Source organism: Tenrec ecaudatus, chromosome 6 (assembly GCF_050624435.1).
Source record: "Tenrec ecaudatus isolate mTenEca1 chromosome 6, mTenEca1.hap1, whole genome shotgun sequence".
NCBI lineage: Eukaryota > Metazoa > Chordata > Mammalia > Afrosoricida > Tenrecidae > Tenrec > Tenrec ecaudatus.
The window spans coordinates 16169635-16188635 of record NC_134535.1 but is presented as its reverse complement, the minus strand read 5'-3'; positions in this window follow the sequence as shown (position 1 = coordinate 16188635).

The window sequence follows — 19001 nt, the reverse complement described above, 5'->3', positions numbered from 1 at the left end:
CTACTTGAGCCCTTGATATTAGCTCTTCACCCCCCCCCCATTTCCCTCCCTCACAAACCCTTGATAATTAAAAAAAAATATTATTATTATTTTGTCACATCTTACACTGTCTCCCTTCACCCACTTTTCTGTTGTCCATCCCCCAGGGAGGGGTTTATATATTTATCCTTGTAATCAGTTCCCCCTTTCTACCCTACCTCCCTCCACCCTCCTGGTATCTCCACTCTCACCACTGGTCCTGAGGGGTTCATTTGTCCTGGATCCGCTGTGTTTCCAGTTCCTAGCTGGATTTGTAACGTAGAATTGGGATCATGATAGTTGGGCAGGGGGCGGGGAGGAAGCATTAAAGAACTAGAGGAAAGTTGTATGTTTCACCATTCCTACACTGCATCCTGATTGGCTTGTCGCCTTCCTGTGACCCCTTCTATAAGGGGATGTCCAGTTGCCTACAGATGGGGTTTGGATCCCCACTCCCCACACCCCCTCATTCACAATGATATGATATTTTTGTTCTTTGATGCCTGATACCTGATCCCATTGACACCTCATGATCACACAGGCTGGTCTGTTTCTTCCATGTGGACTTTGTTACTTTTCAGCTAGATGGCCGCTTGTTTATCTTCAAGCTTTTAAGACCCCACATGCTATATCTTTTGATAGCCGGGCACCATCAGCTTTCTTCACCACATTTGCTTATGTACCCGCTTTGTCTTCAGTGATCGTGTACGGAAGGTAAGCATCATAGAATGCCAGGTTAAACTGTTCTTGCACTGAGGGAGTACTTGAGTGGCAGCCCAATGTCCATCTGCGACCTTAATACTAAATGTGTAAATATACGCACATAGATCTATTTCCCCATCATCATATATAAATATATTTACATATGTACATGCCTGCATTTAGACCTCTATAAATGCCCTTTGCCTCCTAGTTCTTGCCTCTATTTCCTTTACTTTCCTCTTGTCCCACTATCATCCTCAGCCTTCATTTGGGTTTCAGTAATTTCTTGGTTACATTGCCCTTGATCAAGCCGTACCAGGCTTCTAACACCCTCCTCTCCACCTATTTTGGATCACTTGTTGTTCCCTTTTCCCTGGATTTTTTAACACAACTTCCTTTCCCCATCCTCCCCCTCTCCCATGTGTCCCAGGAACCACTGGCCCCGTTGTTTTCTCCCCCAGATTGTTTATCCCGCCTATCTTATCTAGAGAGACCTGCAGAGATAATAATATGCACAAAGACAAGACAGAAGAAAACAAAGCAACAAAACAACAACACAAAAAAATGATAGAAAAAGAGAAATGTCTGTAAATAGGTCAAGGTATATTTGTTGACCTTAAGAGTGTTTTCCAGTTGAGTCTGACGGGGTGCCATGCCCTGGCCCCAAAGTGTATTTCTGGTATTCCCTCAGAACTTCCTTGCTCTGCTCCCCTTTCTACTCTGTTGCACACCTTCGTGCTTTGTCTCGGTGTGGTGGGGTCAAATTGAGTGCAATTCCCACACTGTGTCTCCAGTGTTGTCTCCTGTAGTGATATGGTTCAGTGAGGGATGTTGTGTCCCATAGTGGGGCCAGTCATATGGTCCTCTCTCTGCATTGGCTGCTCTGAGCAGGGATATGGTCCTCAATGCTTGGCGGGCCAGGGTGTGCTCCATTCTCTCTTCCTCTCCTTGTATTTGCTCCCGTGTGTTCTGATCAGACATGTCCCTCTCCCTGAGCTGTATCTTCAGTGCTGTCTTCTAAAGTGAAAATTCTTCTGCAGGGAGGGGTGGCTGTCCACGTAGTTGGGATTGGGGCTGGCCCATCAGACCTCTGTACTGGTTCCCTGCCTCATGCCAGTATTTGCAAATATTTTTATATTAGATTCTAATTCTGACTCTTTCTCCCCAGCAACACAAGAAGCCTCATTTTAAACTATTTGGTTAGTTGCTTCTAACCCTCCAAACGCCTCCCTTCTTCATCATCCACCACGCTGCAGCTTTTAACTGTTAACTTCCCACATGGTGCTTTTCCTGCGGTTCCCAACCCTCCGCCTAGGCCCTTTAGCATGCTCTCCCCATTAAGTGTACAGTTCTGACTTTTGGCGCCCCAAGCGGAGCTGAGGAGAACTGCACCCCACAGCGGGTCTTGGGGGTGACCTTTGAGAAACACATCATCAGACCTTTCTTTCGAGGACCCTCCAGCTAAATTTGAACTGCCAATCTTTTGGTTTGTAGCCTGACCAGCAAAATCCAAGAACTCTTACTTGCTTGGCCTATGAATCCACAAGGAGACTAGGGAACCACCAGAATATGGTCTACTTCTAACTTGTTCGCCGTGGGATTTCCACTGCCTGACACAAATGAAAGAGGCGCTTGAAAGAAAGTTGCGTGACAATTGAGCTGCTACTGACAGGGGAATGTGGGGTCTTTCTCTCCAGGAAAAGGAACTCACTGGAAACAAGCCCTAATGGTCTGGTGCTGAAGAAGTTGTGCTTCAGGTTGTGTCCCCCCGTTTAAGTAAGAAATACTAGACAGAGACCAGACTCCAGGAACAGAAACTAAGCTATCCCCCTTGGGCAAGAGAGATGGGCTGCAGGAGGGGCTGCGGAGCCTTACCTTTGCTGTGTCGGGAACAAGTGAGGAATGGCCCGAGCCATGAGCATTCTTCCTGGCTGCCCACTTTGTGTGTGAGCTCCAGAAGACCCCGGGCAAGGGCTGTCTCAGCACTCTTAGTGCAGATGTTCCTGCCCTTCTGCTAACTGGACGCTGGAGGTAATTGTTGGCAGGCGAGCAGCTCCACCAGGCCCATTAGGTCTGTGGAAACGTCACTGCACCACAAATTGCTCCTCTAATTGGGCAGTTGCTGATGCATGGAGTTCACAGTCTAGTTTAGCGATGCGCTCAGGCCAGAAGCATATTCCAGCTGACTGTGGTCTAAAGTGGTGTGGGCAGAGGACGGAAGGGGGCGGGACGGGAAAAGATTGAATGGAGGAGGTGAAGGGAGAGAAGAGAGAGGTGGAAGGATGCTGGCAAAGGAGGATGGGAAGCAACAGTGTTTCCCAGCAGAGCGTTGAGGTGATAGAAAGAACACGGCAATGGTATGGAGTGGACTTTGATTCATGACAATCGTGTGTGTGTGTGCGTGTGTGTGTGTGTGTGTGTGCGTGCGTGCGTGTGTGTGTGCGTGCGTGCGTGTGTGTGTGTGTGTGTAGGTCTTTGTTTCACAGAGCTTTGATACAACAAGGACACATTTTTCCTCGTGAATTAGATGAAGGTTTACGGGTCAATAATTCATACACATTTTGTCACAAAGCATCCACTGCAAACCCCTCCCTGGATCACCAGCTACCCACTTCCTTCCTTCGTTTCCTAGTTCCTCCTTCTTTCCCAACCTTCAGAACATTGTTGTTGAGTCAATGTGGCCCTTTGTTTTTAAATGAGTGATTACGTCGGCCAACCCATGTTTTGGTGCCTCCAATGTTAGACTTGTTTCTGAGTACATATGACCTTGCTGATTCTAGAAATGGCACCAGTCTCCCCCTATCAGCTCTGGTATTTGAAGTTAGAACATAAGGCCTTAAACTACTCTTTTCTAAAGGCCCTCTCAGAAAAAACAGGATATTTTCATGAGTGTTAGCTTGCCTAAGATAGGAGAAGCACACGCTGGATCAAGTTATGCTTCACAGAGCACCCTTTAAATAAAAATAGATATCTATCTTAAATTTTAATAACTTTTCTTATTTTTATAATTCCAGTGATAGATAATTCACCTCTCATCCATTTGAGTAACTCAACCAGATGTATAAGAGTTGTGTAACCATCACGACACTCAATTCTAGGACATTTCTTCTTCCTTGTATCCTTATTGTTAACTCCCCATTCCCTGTAAGAATCCTATGTCATATCCATTTGAATCTATTGCTCCAGCTGTTGTCTCTATAGGTTTGATTAATCTGGGTTTCATATACAGAAAATAATACAAAATCAAGACAGAATCCAAACAAGCAGCCCAACAGAAATGACCCAATGAAACAAAGGAAAACCTCAATTTATAGCAATGCAGAAAAATATTAAAATCCGGAACAATTATACGTGGGAACAAGAGGATCAATGACAGGGTGTCACATTTTGATCTTACTATTATCGCAGTAATCCAGCTTGCAGGACACTCCATCTGGTAACAAGGCCTTGTTGGATTTTACTATTTACAATACTTGGCTCACACGCGCTGGTGTGTTTCTTCCATGTGGGCTCCCTTGAGGCCTCACTTAGATGGCTGCTTGTTTTAAAGATATGTCTGAACAGTGAAAATTACATGAACTTTGAATTTCCCCCAAGTATCACTTCACCTTTATGAGTAACATAATAGCAGGAAGTTCCAATTTGTTATCTTAAAATGTGACCAGCAATAACAGTGACTGTATATCAAATCAGGAGTCCTGACGGCGTAGTGGGTTATGTGTGTGACTGCTGACCACAAGGTGAGCTCTTCGAGGCCACCAGCCACTCTGCAAGAGACAAATGAGACTTTCTGCTCCCATAAAGATTCACAGCCTCAGAAATCTATAGGGGAAGTTCCACAGTGTTCTATGGGGTCTCTATGAGTCGTAATCAACTGATAATGAATTTGGCACAGTAACTGGAGATTAAAATGTTCTGGACTTTGAAATAAATCTGCCAGCGTCCAAGTTCTTTTATTAAAATCAAAACGTTCCGCTCTTGTTATAGGATGGCACAACTTCTCCACCTGTGCACAGAAACCTTAAAAGAACAGTTAGAATTTTTCTAAGAAGCTTGGTGTCAACCTCACCTCTGAAACATTTAGTTTTTAAAATTAACTCATTTTCCATGGACTTCCAAATATTAAAATATGTTCTGAAATGTTTTACATACTTTCAAGAAGAAAATTTGAGATCTTCACAATATTTCTGCCAATTGCTATGATGTCTTATATTTTCAGCACTTTAAATTGCCCTCTCAACTTCCACATATGTGCTTTTTCAATTTTCTCTTTTATTTTCCAATCTCTCTAAAGCTGGTTTTGGCCTGTCCAATATCCAACGCGTATCCTCTGTACATAGTGCACAGCCTCACATACCAAAAAGAAAATCCCTCTGCCAACTCATGGTGACCTTAGAGGACAGAGAAGAAGCTCCCCTTTGGGCGCCCAACCTTTACATGCTTGAAAAGCTGCAGAGTGACTGGTGGACTCCAACCACTGACCTTATGATTGGCAGCTCAATGTGTAATCCACTAGCCACCATGGGTCCATAGACAACTTCCCTTGGAAGTTTCTTAATACCTAATTATTTTTCAAATGTTTCCTACTTTTTTTGTCTTACCCTGTAATGGGTGGGTCTGAATCGTCTCTTATTTAAAACTAGGTTGACAAATTAATAAATTAGTATAGTTTAATAGTTGAAAATATAGTGGAACACCATATCTACAAAAGCTGGAATGGATGTGATCTATTCAATGCAACTTTTTGAATCAGTGCCACAAATAACCCCAGGAACAAGCCTAAAAATAAAGACACATGCAAACCCCCCCCCCCCGTTTTTTTTGTAGTCCTGTGTCATTCTACTTTACAGCTGGGTTCAGTCCTAGGCCAGAGGGTGACAAGGGACCATTATCTAAGGGGTCCTGCCCATTTATTTCTCACTAGTAAGACAAGTTTCTTAAATGATTTGAGTTTTGTTCCATCGTTTTTCTCCAAATTTATACAGAACTTCTCAGTGTGATCCTGTCCAGTTCATAGGTCTTCAGTTGGTGCTGTTTCAGAAGCAGATTGCCAGACCCGTGTCCTGTGATGCCTCTGGGGGGACTAGATCCCAGAGACTCCAGCAAGAGCATGCAAGAAGTGATAGGCATTTATTTATTAAAGCCAACTGTCTGTGGAGGTTATGATCTAGAAATTACACCCTAAAGGTATTTTATCTGAGGCTACTTTCTTTCTTTGTAGGGCATTCAGAAAAGACCGGTTCAAGAATATTCATAGGAGTTCTGTTCATACTAAACCCACACGGAAAACAACCCTACATTAGTTACCCAGGACTGCTGTAACCGTCCACTAGGACCGAAGTGGCTTGAAGCTCCAGAAATACATTGTATCTTATTTCTGGAATCGCCTCATATGTGTGTGGAAGTTGGACTGAATAAAAAGTCTGAAAAGGAATGGATGTGTTTGAATTGTAGTGTTGGCAAAGAACAATGAAAGCACCAAGGATTTCCAAAAAGAAAAAAAAACAATCTATCTTGAAAGACACACAGCCTTAGAAGCGAGAATTGTAAGATTTTTGTACTTGGAACACATCTTAGGAGAAATCAGTCCCTGTGAAAGGACACCATGCTTGGTAAAGTAGAAGCGTAGCCCAATAGAGGAAGAAGCTTGACAGCATGGCCTGACACAGTGGTGCAACATTGGACACAACAATCATGAGGCTGGCGAGGGACTGGGGCGTTTTTCATTCTGATATACATGGGTCCTGATGAGTCAGAGCTGACCACAAGGAGTAGAATTCAGCACCCTTCTCTCTCCAAAGACTCTAGAGGAAGAATCTTTTTGTCTCTATCAGGATCTGGCAGCCCCAGGCATTCTTTGGATTATGGCAGCATAAAGCCACTTGCTGATTTCACATGGCCATCTTCCCTCTTTGTCTGTCTGTGTCCCTTCTCCTTTGATAATGGCACAGTTACATTGGATTAGGACCCTTCCTGCTCTACATCTGCAAATATTCTGTTTCTAAATGAGGTCATATTCACAGGTACAGGGGTTAGAACTTGACCCCTTTGAAGAACACAATAAAACCCATAACAAATCCTAGTGCTAGTCAACAGTAGAAAGAAGCGGTGTAGTTGGTATTTTGTATAATGGGATATGTAGTAATTACATAATCTCCTGTCAACTTGAGGAGGGGTGGGGTCTAGCCTGTCAATCAGGTCGCAGCTGGATGACCTCAATTGGAGGCGCGAAGGAGAAAAACAACTCACTGGAGGACAGATGCTCTCACTGTGATTCACCTTGTTGACAAGTCACGTGGAACTATGGTGCTGGCAGCCAGGGCCTTGGAGCTGGGGGAGCCACCTGGTGATCCACATCAGCACTGATGCCTCCACCACTACTGGATCCACAAGACTTTCCACCTACAGGCCTGTGATCTTCCTGCATTCTGCATCATTACATGTGTTGCATGAGTCTGAAAAGGAATTTACAGACTGGTATCAGACATAGGGGCTAATATCGGACTTATGGACTTGATCTGGACTGGGCTGGACTGTTTTCTTAATACACAATTACTCTTTCAGATAAAGCTCTTTCTTACATACATATGAGTGTCCCTGGATTTGTTTCACTAGTCTACCTGGACTAACAAAACATAACACAACATTTTTAATAAGAAAAACTTATGAAAAATACTGATTAAGAGACTGACGACTTTCTTGAGAGACAGAAGATAAAGAAAAAGCACAGACCTTGCTCACTACCACTGAGTCCATTTTCACTCTGTAAGCCAGCAAGCCTGTAGGACAGACTGGAGCTGCCTCCTAAGCTTGCCAAAGCTGCCTGTCATTCTTGACAGAAACGGACATCTCCTGTGGTATTGCTCGTGGGTCCACATCACCAAGTGTTTTAACCTCTGAGCCACCGGGGATCCTTGAAGAAAAGCTACATTCTATACAATTTCATTTTTGAAATCACATTGAAGGTCAGAATAATGGTTAGTTCCAGTGAGTGGGGTATGAAGCAGAAGAGCAAATGAGGGGAATTTCTAGGGTGCTCTATAGCTTGATCTGGGTAACAGGTAAAATCCTTGATGACAAGGACATTATGGTTCTCGTTGTCAGGTTCTGGTTGGATCAGTTCCAACTCATATCAACCCAATGCAAAGTACGATGAAATATCGCCCTGTTCTGCTCTAGCCTCACAGTTTATATTTTTGAGCCCATTGTTGCCATCACCGTGTCAATGCACGTGGTTGAGAGTCTTCTCTTTTCGTTGATCTTCTAGGTTACCAAACATGAAGTCTTTCTCAGGGCACTAATTCCTTCTTACATACAATAAGTACAAAGTATGAAGTCTTACCATACTTTTTTATAAGAAACCTTCTGGGCTGGACTTTTGCTTCATTTAAAAAAATCATTTTATTGGGGGTTCATACAACTCTTATCACAATCCATACATCCATCCATGTTGTCAAGCACATTTGTACTTTTGTTGCCATCATCATTCTCAACACAATTGCTTTCTACTTGAGCCCTTGTTATCAGCTCCTCATTTCCCCCCTCCCTCCCCGTTCTTCCTCCCTCATGAACCCTTGATAATTTATAAGTTACTATTTTGTCATATCTTTTCCCTGTCTGACATCTCCCTTCACCCACTTTTTTGTTGTCTGTCCCCCAGGGAGAAGGTTATATGTAGATCCTTGTAATCTGTTCCCCCTTTCTCCCTCACCTTCCCTCCACCTTCCTGGTATCGCCACTTTCACAACTGGTCCTGAAGGGATCATCCGCCCTGGATTCCCTGTGTTTCCAGTTCCTATCTGTACCAATGTACATCCTCTGGTCTAGCCAGATTTGTATTGTAGAATTGGAATCATGATAGTGGGGGGAGGAGGAAACATTTAAGAACTAGAGGAAAGTTGTGTGTTTCATCGTTGCTACCCTGCACCCTGACTTGCTCGTCTCCTCCCCGCAACCCTTCAGTATACCAGTTGCCTACAGATGGGCTTTGGGTCTCCACTCTGCACTCGCCCTCATTTACAATGATGTGATTTTTTTTGTTCTTTGATACTTGATAGCCTTCACCGCCTCTTGGGACTCTTTCAATATAGATTTATTCTTTCTTCTGGCAGCCTATGGTATAGTGCATATTCTTTACCAAGACAATAATTTAAAGCTATCACCTCTTCTTTGGTCTTCCCTACTTTTTGCCAGTTTTTGCATGCATATGAGAGATAAAAATATCATGGCTTGGGTTAGGCACACCTTAATCTTCCAAATGACAACTTTGCTTTTGAATACGTTAAACAAGTCTGTTGCAACAGATTTTCCTGATGCAATGTGCTCAGTTTCCTGACTGGTGCTTCAATGGGCCTGAATTGTGGATCCCAGTAAAATGAAACTCTTGACAACTTCCGTCTTTCTCTGCTTATCATGATGTTGTCTATTGGTCCAGTTATGAGGATTTTTGTTTTCTTAACACTGAGTTATAATCCATACTGAAAACTGAAATATTTTATCTTCATCAGTAAGTGCTCTGAGACATCATCACTTTCAGCAAGCGAGGTTGGGCCATCCATATAGCACAGCTTGTCCTGATGCCACAGTCTTCTTCAGGGAGTCCTGCTGGCCAGATTATTTGCTCAGCATACAGGTGAGGAAGGGTGGTGAAAGGATATAACTCTGACACACCCTTTCCCAGATTTTATGCAATATTCCCTTGTTCTATCCCATCGGCTGTCTCTTGGTCTATTGAATGTTCTCCATGAGCATAATTCCCCCTTTTTCATAGCATTATCCACAATTTGTTAGGATCCACCCAGTCGAATGCACTTGTATGGTCAATGAAGCAAGCCTTGTGTCTATATATGATGTATACTTCTGTACAATGTGATGAACTTGTATCCTGAATATTAGCAGGCTATTGCCTATAAGGATCTCAGGGCACATAGGGTTGAATTTCTGAATAGGTGCTTAAAGCCCACCAGCAGTTCAAAGAGAGAAAATAAATATGTCAACTCCCACAACGATTTACAGTGTCAGAAGCACTGGGGAGACACTCTACTCTGTTCTATTGGGTCACCATATGCCCGAATTGATTCAATGGCAGTGGGTTTGGGGTCTGGGTACTGTATATATGTTATTACTCAATAGAAATATTTAAATTAGGAAATAAATATCAGGGGTCTTCCAAAAGTTTGTAGAAAATGGAATTAAAAGGTAATGGACATTTCCCATAAACTTTTCAAAGCCCTCTTATATATTCACCAAAGCAATATATGAAAATGTTATAGCTCAAACTTGATTTTTTTTACTAAGAATAAAAAGAACTACTTTTCTTTTATGTTTATCTGCCTTAAGCAATGACTTTGTGAATCGTGTGTGAGTATTCCAGAAGCAGTTCCAATTGGAATTTCAGCTCCCATTTTGCCAATTGGAAAAGCCTTGCTAAATACCAATGCTTTGGGATTATTTTCTAGTCGATAATTGCAAATCTTTCCCCTGCAGGTCTTCATTTTTCCACTTCTTACTTGATGATAATTTGAATGCAGAGAGGCTGTACAGTCTTCAGTAATCAATATATCAAGCTTTTCTCTCTTTCCTATTGCAGTCATTACTCCTCCCACCCCATCTTCGCAAGCTTCTACCGTTGAGAAACTTCTAGAGGGCAATGAGGCTGGAGGCACCTTGGGTGCTGCGAGTGGGGCAATATTGAGGTTGGCGAGGCAGGGAAGGGCCAGACAAGGATGTTTAGGTTCTGGAGTTAGGTCCACAGTGTGAGAAGTAGTCAGGAAAGGATACACACAGGTGACTACGGCAAACAGCATTTGGTGCCGCAACTAGTAAGACACATTATGTGCTTTGTAGAACTATCTACCTGGGCTCAAGTTAATAACTGCCACTCAAAAAATTAGACAGGCCCCTCAGGGGATAGTGAATGTGTATTAAGGGGGCAGGAACTACTCAGAAAAAGAGAGTGTGGATTGTAGTAAAACCCAAGGAATATGCCATTGTCTTTACTACGGAGCCCTAGACTTAGTGTATGTTGTGCCGATGATGTCTATTCTCTGCAACAGTACAATAAGTAACATCAAAATAATAATAAAGAAGATCACTGTGGTTAGGAAATGGGTTATTGCTGCTGAAACTAGAGGCTGCGACGTTGGTCCTAACTCAGGGGACACACACACCGCAGTAGGATGGTTGGATGGCAAAGAACTGTCCCTGGCTGATTGTTCAGGAGTAGATCACTAGATCTTTCTTTTTAGCCTGTCTTACTCTAGAGCAGTGGTTCTCAACCTCCCTTATGCTGCCACCCTTTCCTACCGTTCCTCATGTGGTGGCGACCCCCAACCATAGAATTATGTTTGTTGCTACTTCATCACTGTCATCTTGCTACTGTTATGAATCATCATGTAAGTATCTGATATGCAGGATGTATTTTCATTGTTGCAAATGGAACATAATTAAAGCATAGTGATTCATCACAAAAACATTATGTCATTATTAATTGGGAAATATTTATTTCTAATTACAAATAAATGAAATTTTGTCTGGAAGCATGGTGTAGCATGGGTAACAGTCTTCATGTCGGGTTCTGATTGGTGGGCTGTATCTGCATGTGGGTGGACCCACCTGGAGATGGATAGAGGAGCGGTGTCTCGGTTCCTAAGACGATCAGAAATAAGTGTTTTTGGATGGCCTTAGGCAACCCCTGTGAAAGGGTCGCTTGACCCTGAAAGGGGTCAAGACCCACAGGTTGAGAACCCCTGTTCTAGACGCTCCATTCCCACCAGTTCAGCCCCCTGGCATCATGCACCCTTCCATCAACCATCACTGCTGACTGAGCATGAGCGGTGTTGGCCAAGAATAAAACTCAGGTCCCCCACATGGAAAAGGTGATTACTGACCCACCACCACCTCCCCGAGAATGGACTGGTGGGAGGCAGTGTCAGAAGACTTTCAGAAACTACCATAGCGATCCAAGGAAGAAGTAGCTCGGCTGGTGTGGTGGCGGCAAAGGAGAGATGGGAAAGAAGCCCAATATTGATGATTACATCTCGTGACATGTATTCCACTCCCCCAGGAAAATGATCTCATGACACTTTTTAAAAATGCTCAGTTTTTTTCCTCCTATTTGATATTCATTTATTTGTTTTGTGTGCATTTTTGCCTTTATACAACAGGTGAATTTAAAACCCCAATAGTCGCCCACTTGAATTTGTGTTACATGTTTTTCTGTTTTTCGGTAGATGAAACCCAGGATTGATGAACCTATAGAGACAGCAAGTAGAATAAGGTTTCTGGGGTGTACATTGGTGGTAGTGGTGCAGGGGTGCTTGGGGTAAAGGGGGGCTGATGTCACAGAGTCCAGGAAGGAAAAAGAATGTTTGGAAACTGACTGTGGTAGCAATTGTACAATACTGCTTTATGTGATTGAATTAATGTATTAATTCCAAAGTACAAAAAATGTTTTTAAAGTTTCAAGTAAATTCCATTCACAGTTTGATTGTGATTTTATTTAAACCTAGAAATTAAGAAAAATTAACAGAATTTTTCTCATACTTAAATTATTCTACATATCAAAATAACTTTCACAACTATTTTTCAGTAAATGTTGTGGTACATCCCATAGAATTTTCTTATTTTTCAAAAAGTATTTTTCCTCTCTCAGAATTTCATATTTGGATTCTAGTAAGTTATAAAATTTTTTTAATCAGTCATTCATGGGTTTTATTGATATAAATATGAAATAAAAAGAATTACCAAAAAACTGTCTTTGAAGGAACTTTGCAAAATTGTCTTTGACAATATACATCTAGGTTTCTTAAATTGACTTTCTGGATTTTATAAGAATATAATTATATTGTTGCACAAAATGATAATTTTGTCACATTTTCAATAATCACATCTCATCATTCTTTCTAATGATAATTGCATTGCTCAGAATTTTGAAAACAATGCTAAATGATAATGATGGCAATAAGATTGTGTTTGCTGTTTACGTCTTGTGTTTTGCTTATCTTTGCTTCCGTTTTAATAGGAATTCTCTTTAATTTTTCAACAGTAAGGATAATATCTATAGTCGGCGTAAGGTAAAAACAATCTCATGATGTCAAAAATAATATTATTTTCCTAATTTTCAAGAAATCTACCAAGTTTGGGGATTATTAAATATATTGGGCTATAGTGAGTATCTCTTCTAAACCTATTACATTTTTATTTGTGTTTTACCATTAAATATATTTATATAAAATGTTTCAATAATAGATTTCTTTATAATAAATGATCTTTTCACTTTAGGGATGAAACCCACTTGTTTATTGTGAGTATATATATATATTTAATTTTGTTGCTGGATTTGTCCAAGTAATATATTATTTAGGATTTTTACATCACTTTCCAATCTTGGTATAATTCTTTCATTTCTTCTTTTCCTGCTTTTGGAATCAGGGATATGTTAAGTTTACAAAATGTAGGATCTATTCATATTTTTCTATGCTCAAAACAGTTTCAATAGCACAGGTATTTCAATTCCTGGAAAGTATGAAAGAACTTAATCTTCAAACTGTCTGGCACAGGAGTTTTTGCAAACTAATTCTTTGATCAATTTAAAAGTCTTTCATAATAGTTTGTCTACTCAGATTTTCTACCTTTTCTTGGGTGAATTTCTAAAAATGACTACTTCCCTAGGCTTTTTTTCCATTTCACTTAGATTTTCAAGTGTAAGTGCATACCGTTGTTTATAAATCAGAATACCAAACCCCTTGTCACTGAGTTGATTCCAGCTCAGAGTGACCCTAAGGAATTAAATAGGATTGGCCTATAGTTTTGTGTTTGTTTGTTTGTTTTCTAAGGTGTAAATCTTTACTAACACAAACTGCTACATCTTTGCCCACGGAGGAGCTGAGCACTTAACCACTGTGCCACCACCACTCCTATGTAGATACACAGAATCTTCACTTTTTTTTTCTTTTATTCAGTAAGGATTTCTCTTTTCATGTTTCTGATTTGTCCTATCAGAAGTATTCATTTAATTGAACTTTTTAAAACAGTGAATTGAACCCACAAGGTTCCCATGTGGACAAGAGGTCAGGCTTTCTGCTCCTGTGAGGATTTACAGCCTCAGAGACTGGAGGAGCAGTGAGATTCTGCCCGGAGGGCCCTGAGGAGTCAGAATCAATTGAGGGCAGTGAGTTTTTGCATTGTGTGTGGTAAACAAAGGACAGGATTTCCGTTGTTGTTGCTGATACTGTCTAAGTTGCGGTCGAGTTGACCCCCCCTGCTCAGGGTGGCTCATACACAATGAAATGAACCACTCGTGGGCCTGTGTCGTTCCTGTGATTGGTTGCATATCAGACCATCACCTGCATCCATAGTACACTGACACTGTTCATGGATCGTGCCCTTCTCTGTTCTCTGTTAGTGACGAGGAGCAAATGGAGGGCCAGCAAGTGCCAGCTGCATCACCTCAGTTCCCCGTTATATAAAATCACACACACACACACACACACACACACACACACACACACTCACACCCTTCCTGCTGATTACAGTCAACTAATCCTATCAGCGGTGGCCCCTCTTGGAACACGCTGGTCATTAGGTACAAGGGGTCTTGACTGCCCTCTTGGCAGCTGTGTTTTGTATTTCAATAGAATCTTTGCTGTGTCCTCAGGCAAGTGGGGGGCTCCTTTGGAAACAAAGCATTGATGATGATGGGGAGCATACAATACTACAGCGGGTCACTGGGAGTGATGGGAAGTGGGGCTCTGCCTACCCTCTGGTTTCCAGACCAATCCTACTTTTTGTAGATACACTAGCAGACCTCTCTGTCATTACACAGACTTTCATAGGGTGACCTTCAAGCTGACACTGCAGCTGAGCTTTAGAATGTTGTTGCTATAGTCTATGGACCCCTTATAGCAAAGTGGGTATATCTTGGGCTACTCGCTTCAAAGTCAGCAGTTTGAACGCACCACCTTCGCCTCCAGAAATAGGTGATGCTTTCTGCTCCCGTGAAGACTGACAGTCTCTGAAACCCACACGGGTAATTCTACTCTGTCCACAGCGTCATTCTGAGTCAGATAACTCAATGGTAATGACGTTGGTTTTTATGAGGCAGGCGACTCCTGAATAACACATGAATAACACTGGAAACTCCTGAAAACACACATGAGCCGTGACTAGTGGGCTTTATGGTTATGTGCCCACACCCACAACTCCTTCCTTTTAGAGTGGGCCCCTGGTCAGATTTTGTGCGTGTGGGTTTGTGTCCCTGTGGATTATGTATTTCCGAACCCTTCAACTCTCACGAATGAGCTCACCGCTCGCTCAGTATTTAGGAAGTATGACTTCGGCATACACGAGGGGATGCATTTCCCAATGCAGCAAGCAAGGGTCATGGGTCAGTACACACCCCACAATCAGAGCTTTGGGGGGCATGTTCTATGGCCACTGTACCCAGCTGCCCACCTTCCTGTACATCTTATTGTGTGAGTAGTTTTTCATTTGATCTTGTTTTTCTTTTGATTTCTTCTCTCCCAATTCACAAAAATATTACCTGAGAATGATGGTTTTGCTTCTTCCATTTTCCCGTGTTTTGCCTTTGTTAAATTGGTAAATCATCCAGTATGTTCATGGCAGGTTAAATAAGAGTGGTGATCCTGAGCAGCCTTTCTTGTTTCTAGTTTTTTTTTTCCTTTAGACAGCCTGTTACTCAGTCCAAATTTTAAAACATCAACTCACTTCCTGGATAAGTTTGCAAAATGGCATTATTAAAAATTGACCCAAACCTATATATGCAGTTTGGACCAGTAATTTGAAGCTGGAGAGTCTACAGAACTCAGAAAGGCTCCTGGAAGTCAGCTTGCTAACAATTTAAATGTGATAAATCTTGCTCGGCTCCCAAATCCCTCAAAGTTTCATGAAGATGTTCTTTTCTCTATCAGGGAGTATGTGCTACAGCTTAAACTGCTTAGGAAGGGTTTCTGACTCCTGAAACCACCACAATGACGAACCAGCGATGCTTTGCTAAAATATCTTCAGCTGCTAGAGACCAGTGGTTCTCGGAATTTCATGTGAGTCAGAATCACTTGGAGGACTTGTTAAATCCCAGCTGCTGGTCCCAGAATTTCTGGTTTGGAAAATCAAGTGCATTGTTGTTGTTTGTTGCCATCAGTTTGGTCCTAAACCCATGGTGACCCCCCACACCATGGGATGGGACCCTTGTGGTCCTCTATACATGGTCACCGGTTAATGGTCAGGACTAGCTCACGAGCTTTTCTTCATAGTCTGTCTTAATTTGGCAGCTCTGTTGACACCCATTAGCATCACCACAAAATGCAGTCCTCCAAAGAAAGATAGATGGTGGCTGTACACGAGGTCCATTGATTGGAATTGGAGACCTGGGTCCCTGGCATGACATGTGAGAATCCAACCACTAAATAAAACTGGCTTCAGATCAAGGATTTTCCCCCATGAATCTGCATCTCTGAGAGACTCCCAGGCAGTGACGATACTGTATTTGGAACACAAAACAAGAGGTTTGCTTGCTGGGTTGTCTGCACAGTGGAAGTAGGAGGAAGTGACCCAGCATGATATGCTTTTGCTTGTGGCCCAAATGAAAGTGATGGGGTCTATGGATGATACTGGCATAGCTGAATCCACCAACATCAAATACCATGTGCTCCAAAGCTTAACGTCTCCAAAGCTCCATTCCTACATCTAAGGTACTGGACCAATATCAGCTTCTATAAATGTCAAGATCAAATGACTTGCTCATATAGTAGTGCCAAACGTTACACCCTAGCTGTAGGTTATGGTCTGGGGGCATGTCAACTAGACTCTTGGCTAGGGGTGGAGTCAAACCTGTCAATCAAGGTGAAGCCTGATGGCACCTCCTTGATGTCACAGCCTTTTTCAATAGAACTAGATGAACAGATGATCTCTCTCTGCCCCTCTGCCTTCCCGCCTGGTGGAACTCTGCCTGCCTTGAGGGCTGACCCCTGGTGGGCTCTTCAAACCTGAGAGCTGCCAGTGTCCTGCCAGGTTGCCACTGACTTTGTATCAATGTAACTGCACCCATCAAGATCACCCTGTGATCTCCTTGCTTCCTGGTTGGTTCAGCTATTTCTGTCACTGCATGTGGCTCTGTGAGTCTAAAGAGGAACTTATAGACTAGCACCCAATTTCAGGACTTGACTTGGAATGGGCTGGGGTGCCTTCATGATATATAATTATTTCTTGATATGAAGTTCTTTCTTGTACATAGATGAGTGTCACTGGATATTTTTCTCTACACGTCTGGCCTAACACATAAGGTTTGTCAGGTTTTTAATGTGACAGTTGCTATATTCTGATATGTTTCTATCATACTTTTTCTACCTCTTCCTGACCACTGATCAGGGTCACGGCTCCTGCTCTAGACTGCTGGTCTTCGGGCACAAGGGGTCTAACGCACTCTGGTGGTAATCATACCTTGTAGCTTTTCCCAGCCTTTCTTGCCTCCTTTCAGATTAATTGTGCTTTCATCTTTCCCCTTCTTCCTTCTAATGATTAGGAAATGATGCCTCCCGTTTCTCTTCTTTCAGTGTTTACCATACGTGTTAGTCTGGGTAGACTTGAGAAACAAATTCATAAACACGCATATGTATATAAGGGAGAGGTTTATATACAGGAGCAATTCAACATTGAGAAAGCATCCCAACCCAGTCCAGTCAAAGGCCAAATAAGTCTGATATTAGTCCATATGTCCGATACCAATCTATAAAGTCCTCTTCAGACTCATGAAACACAGGCAATGAAGCCAATGCAGGATGATCACAAGCCAGTGGGTGGAAAGTCTTTGGGTCCGGTGGCAATGGATGCATCTCAGTCCTGGCAGGGATCTCTCTGTGGCTTCTCCAGCTTCAGAGGTCTGGTTGCCTCCGTCTTCTGCAATGTCTCCCAGGGAGTAGGAGAGAGAGAGAGAGAGAGAGAGAGAGAGAGAGAGAGAGAGAGAGAGAGAGAGAGAGAGAGAGAGAGACAGAGATGTCTTCTGCCTCCAAGGAGGAAGTACCAGATGTCCCAGAATTCTCAGGAAAAGGCCATGCCCACACAGAAGTCTCACTGGCTATCTCCAGACTGACAACCTAGACTCCACCTCTACACTCTTAAGCCATAAATTGACACCAGAGTAGGTAGCTAACACATCCTAGAAAATTCTAACATGTTCACGTATAAAAAAGCCAAAAGTCAATTGGTGTTGGGATTCTTCTTCTGAACAATGCACTTGAACCCTGCACTTCTCTCTCCCCATTTATTGCATTGTTAGCTAAGGTGTGAGTTCTGTCTTAAGTCTAAAATTTAGATGTTATTTTTGGTTAACTAGTTTTTATTTGGATAGTGTATATATATAACATATATCATATAGTCTTTGGATATATATTACATATTGTATCTGTTCGTGAATAAGCCGAGTTTTTCAGCATATTTTTAACACACTTTTTGTGGTAAAATTAGGTGCCTTGGCTGATATTCAGGTCGGCTTACACTCGAGTCTATATGGTATATGTATTTTTCTCCTTCCTGAAATTTACTTTTTAAAGTCATCTGTTTAAATCTTTTGTAAGGATTAACAAAAAAATATTTTGGAACCCAAAATGTCTTAATTTTACTCTAGTATTTATGTGATGTTTCATAAGGTATATATCCTATGTCTTGTCATTTTCTGTGAGAAATTGCTTTCATGAGTAATTTGGGAATATGATCAGATAGCACTATTATTCCATCGTCTTCTGATTTCCATTTTTGTGAGGAAAAGTCTACCTCCAGAAGCTCCCATTCTCCTTGTTGGCTTTTAACGTATTCCCTTGTCTGTTGTCCTGTCAATATGTTTAGATATACGTTTCCATGGAGGTATCCTATGAGTCCTGTTAAATGGAAATTTATACCTCAAGTTAGCAAGCATTGTGAGCTTGGTTTAGGACTGCATGGCATTCTGTTCTGTTCTATGCAAGGTCTTTATGAGTTGAAGCTGACTTGATGGCACCTAACAACAGCACACATCTTTATTCCTTCCTTGCAGGTAAGCCAAGCATTTAAACTCAAATCCCATATTGAACCCAGGATATTATTTATATATATATATATTTTATGATTTACCATTTTATTGTTTGTGATTTGGGTGAAACTTTATGGAGCAAAATGGTTTTCCATCAAACAATTCCTACCCATTTTCTTTGCTGACACTGATCGCAATTTCCACAATGTAACCGCACTCCTTCCATTTCCTCCCTGTGTTTACTGTTCCCTTTTGGCCT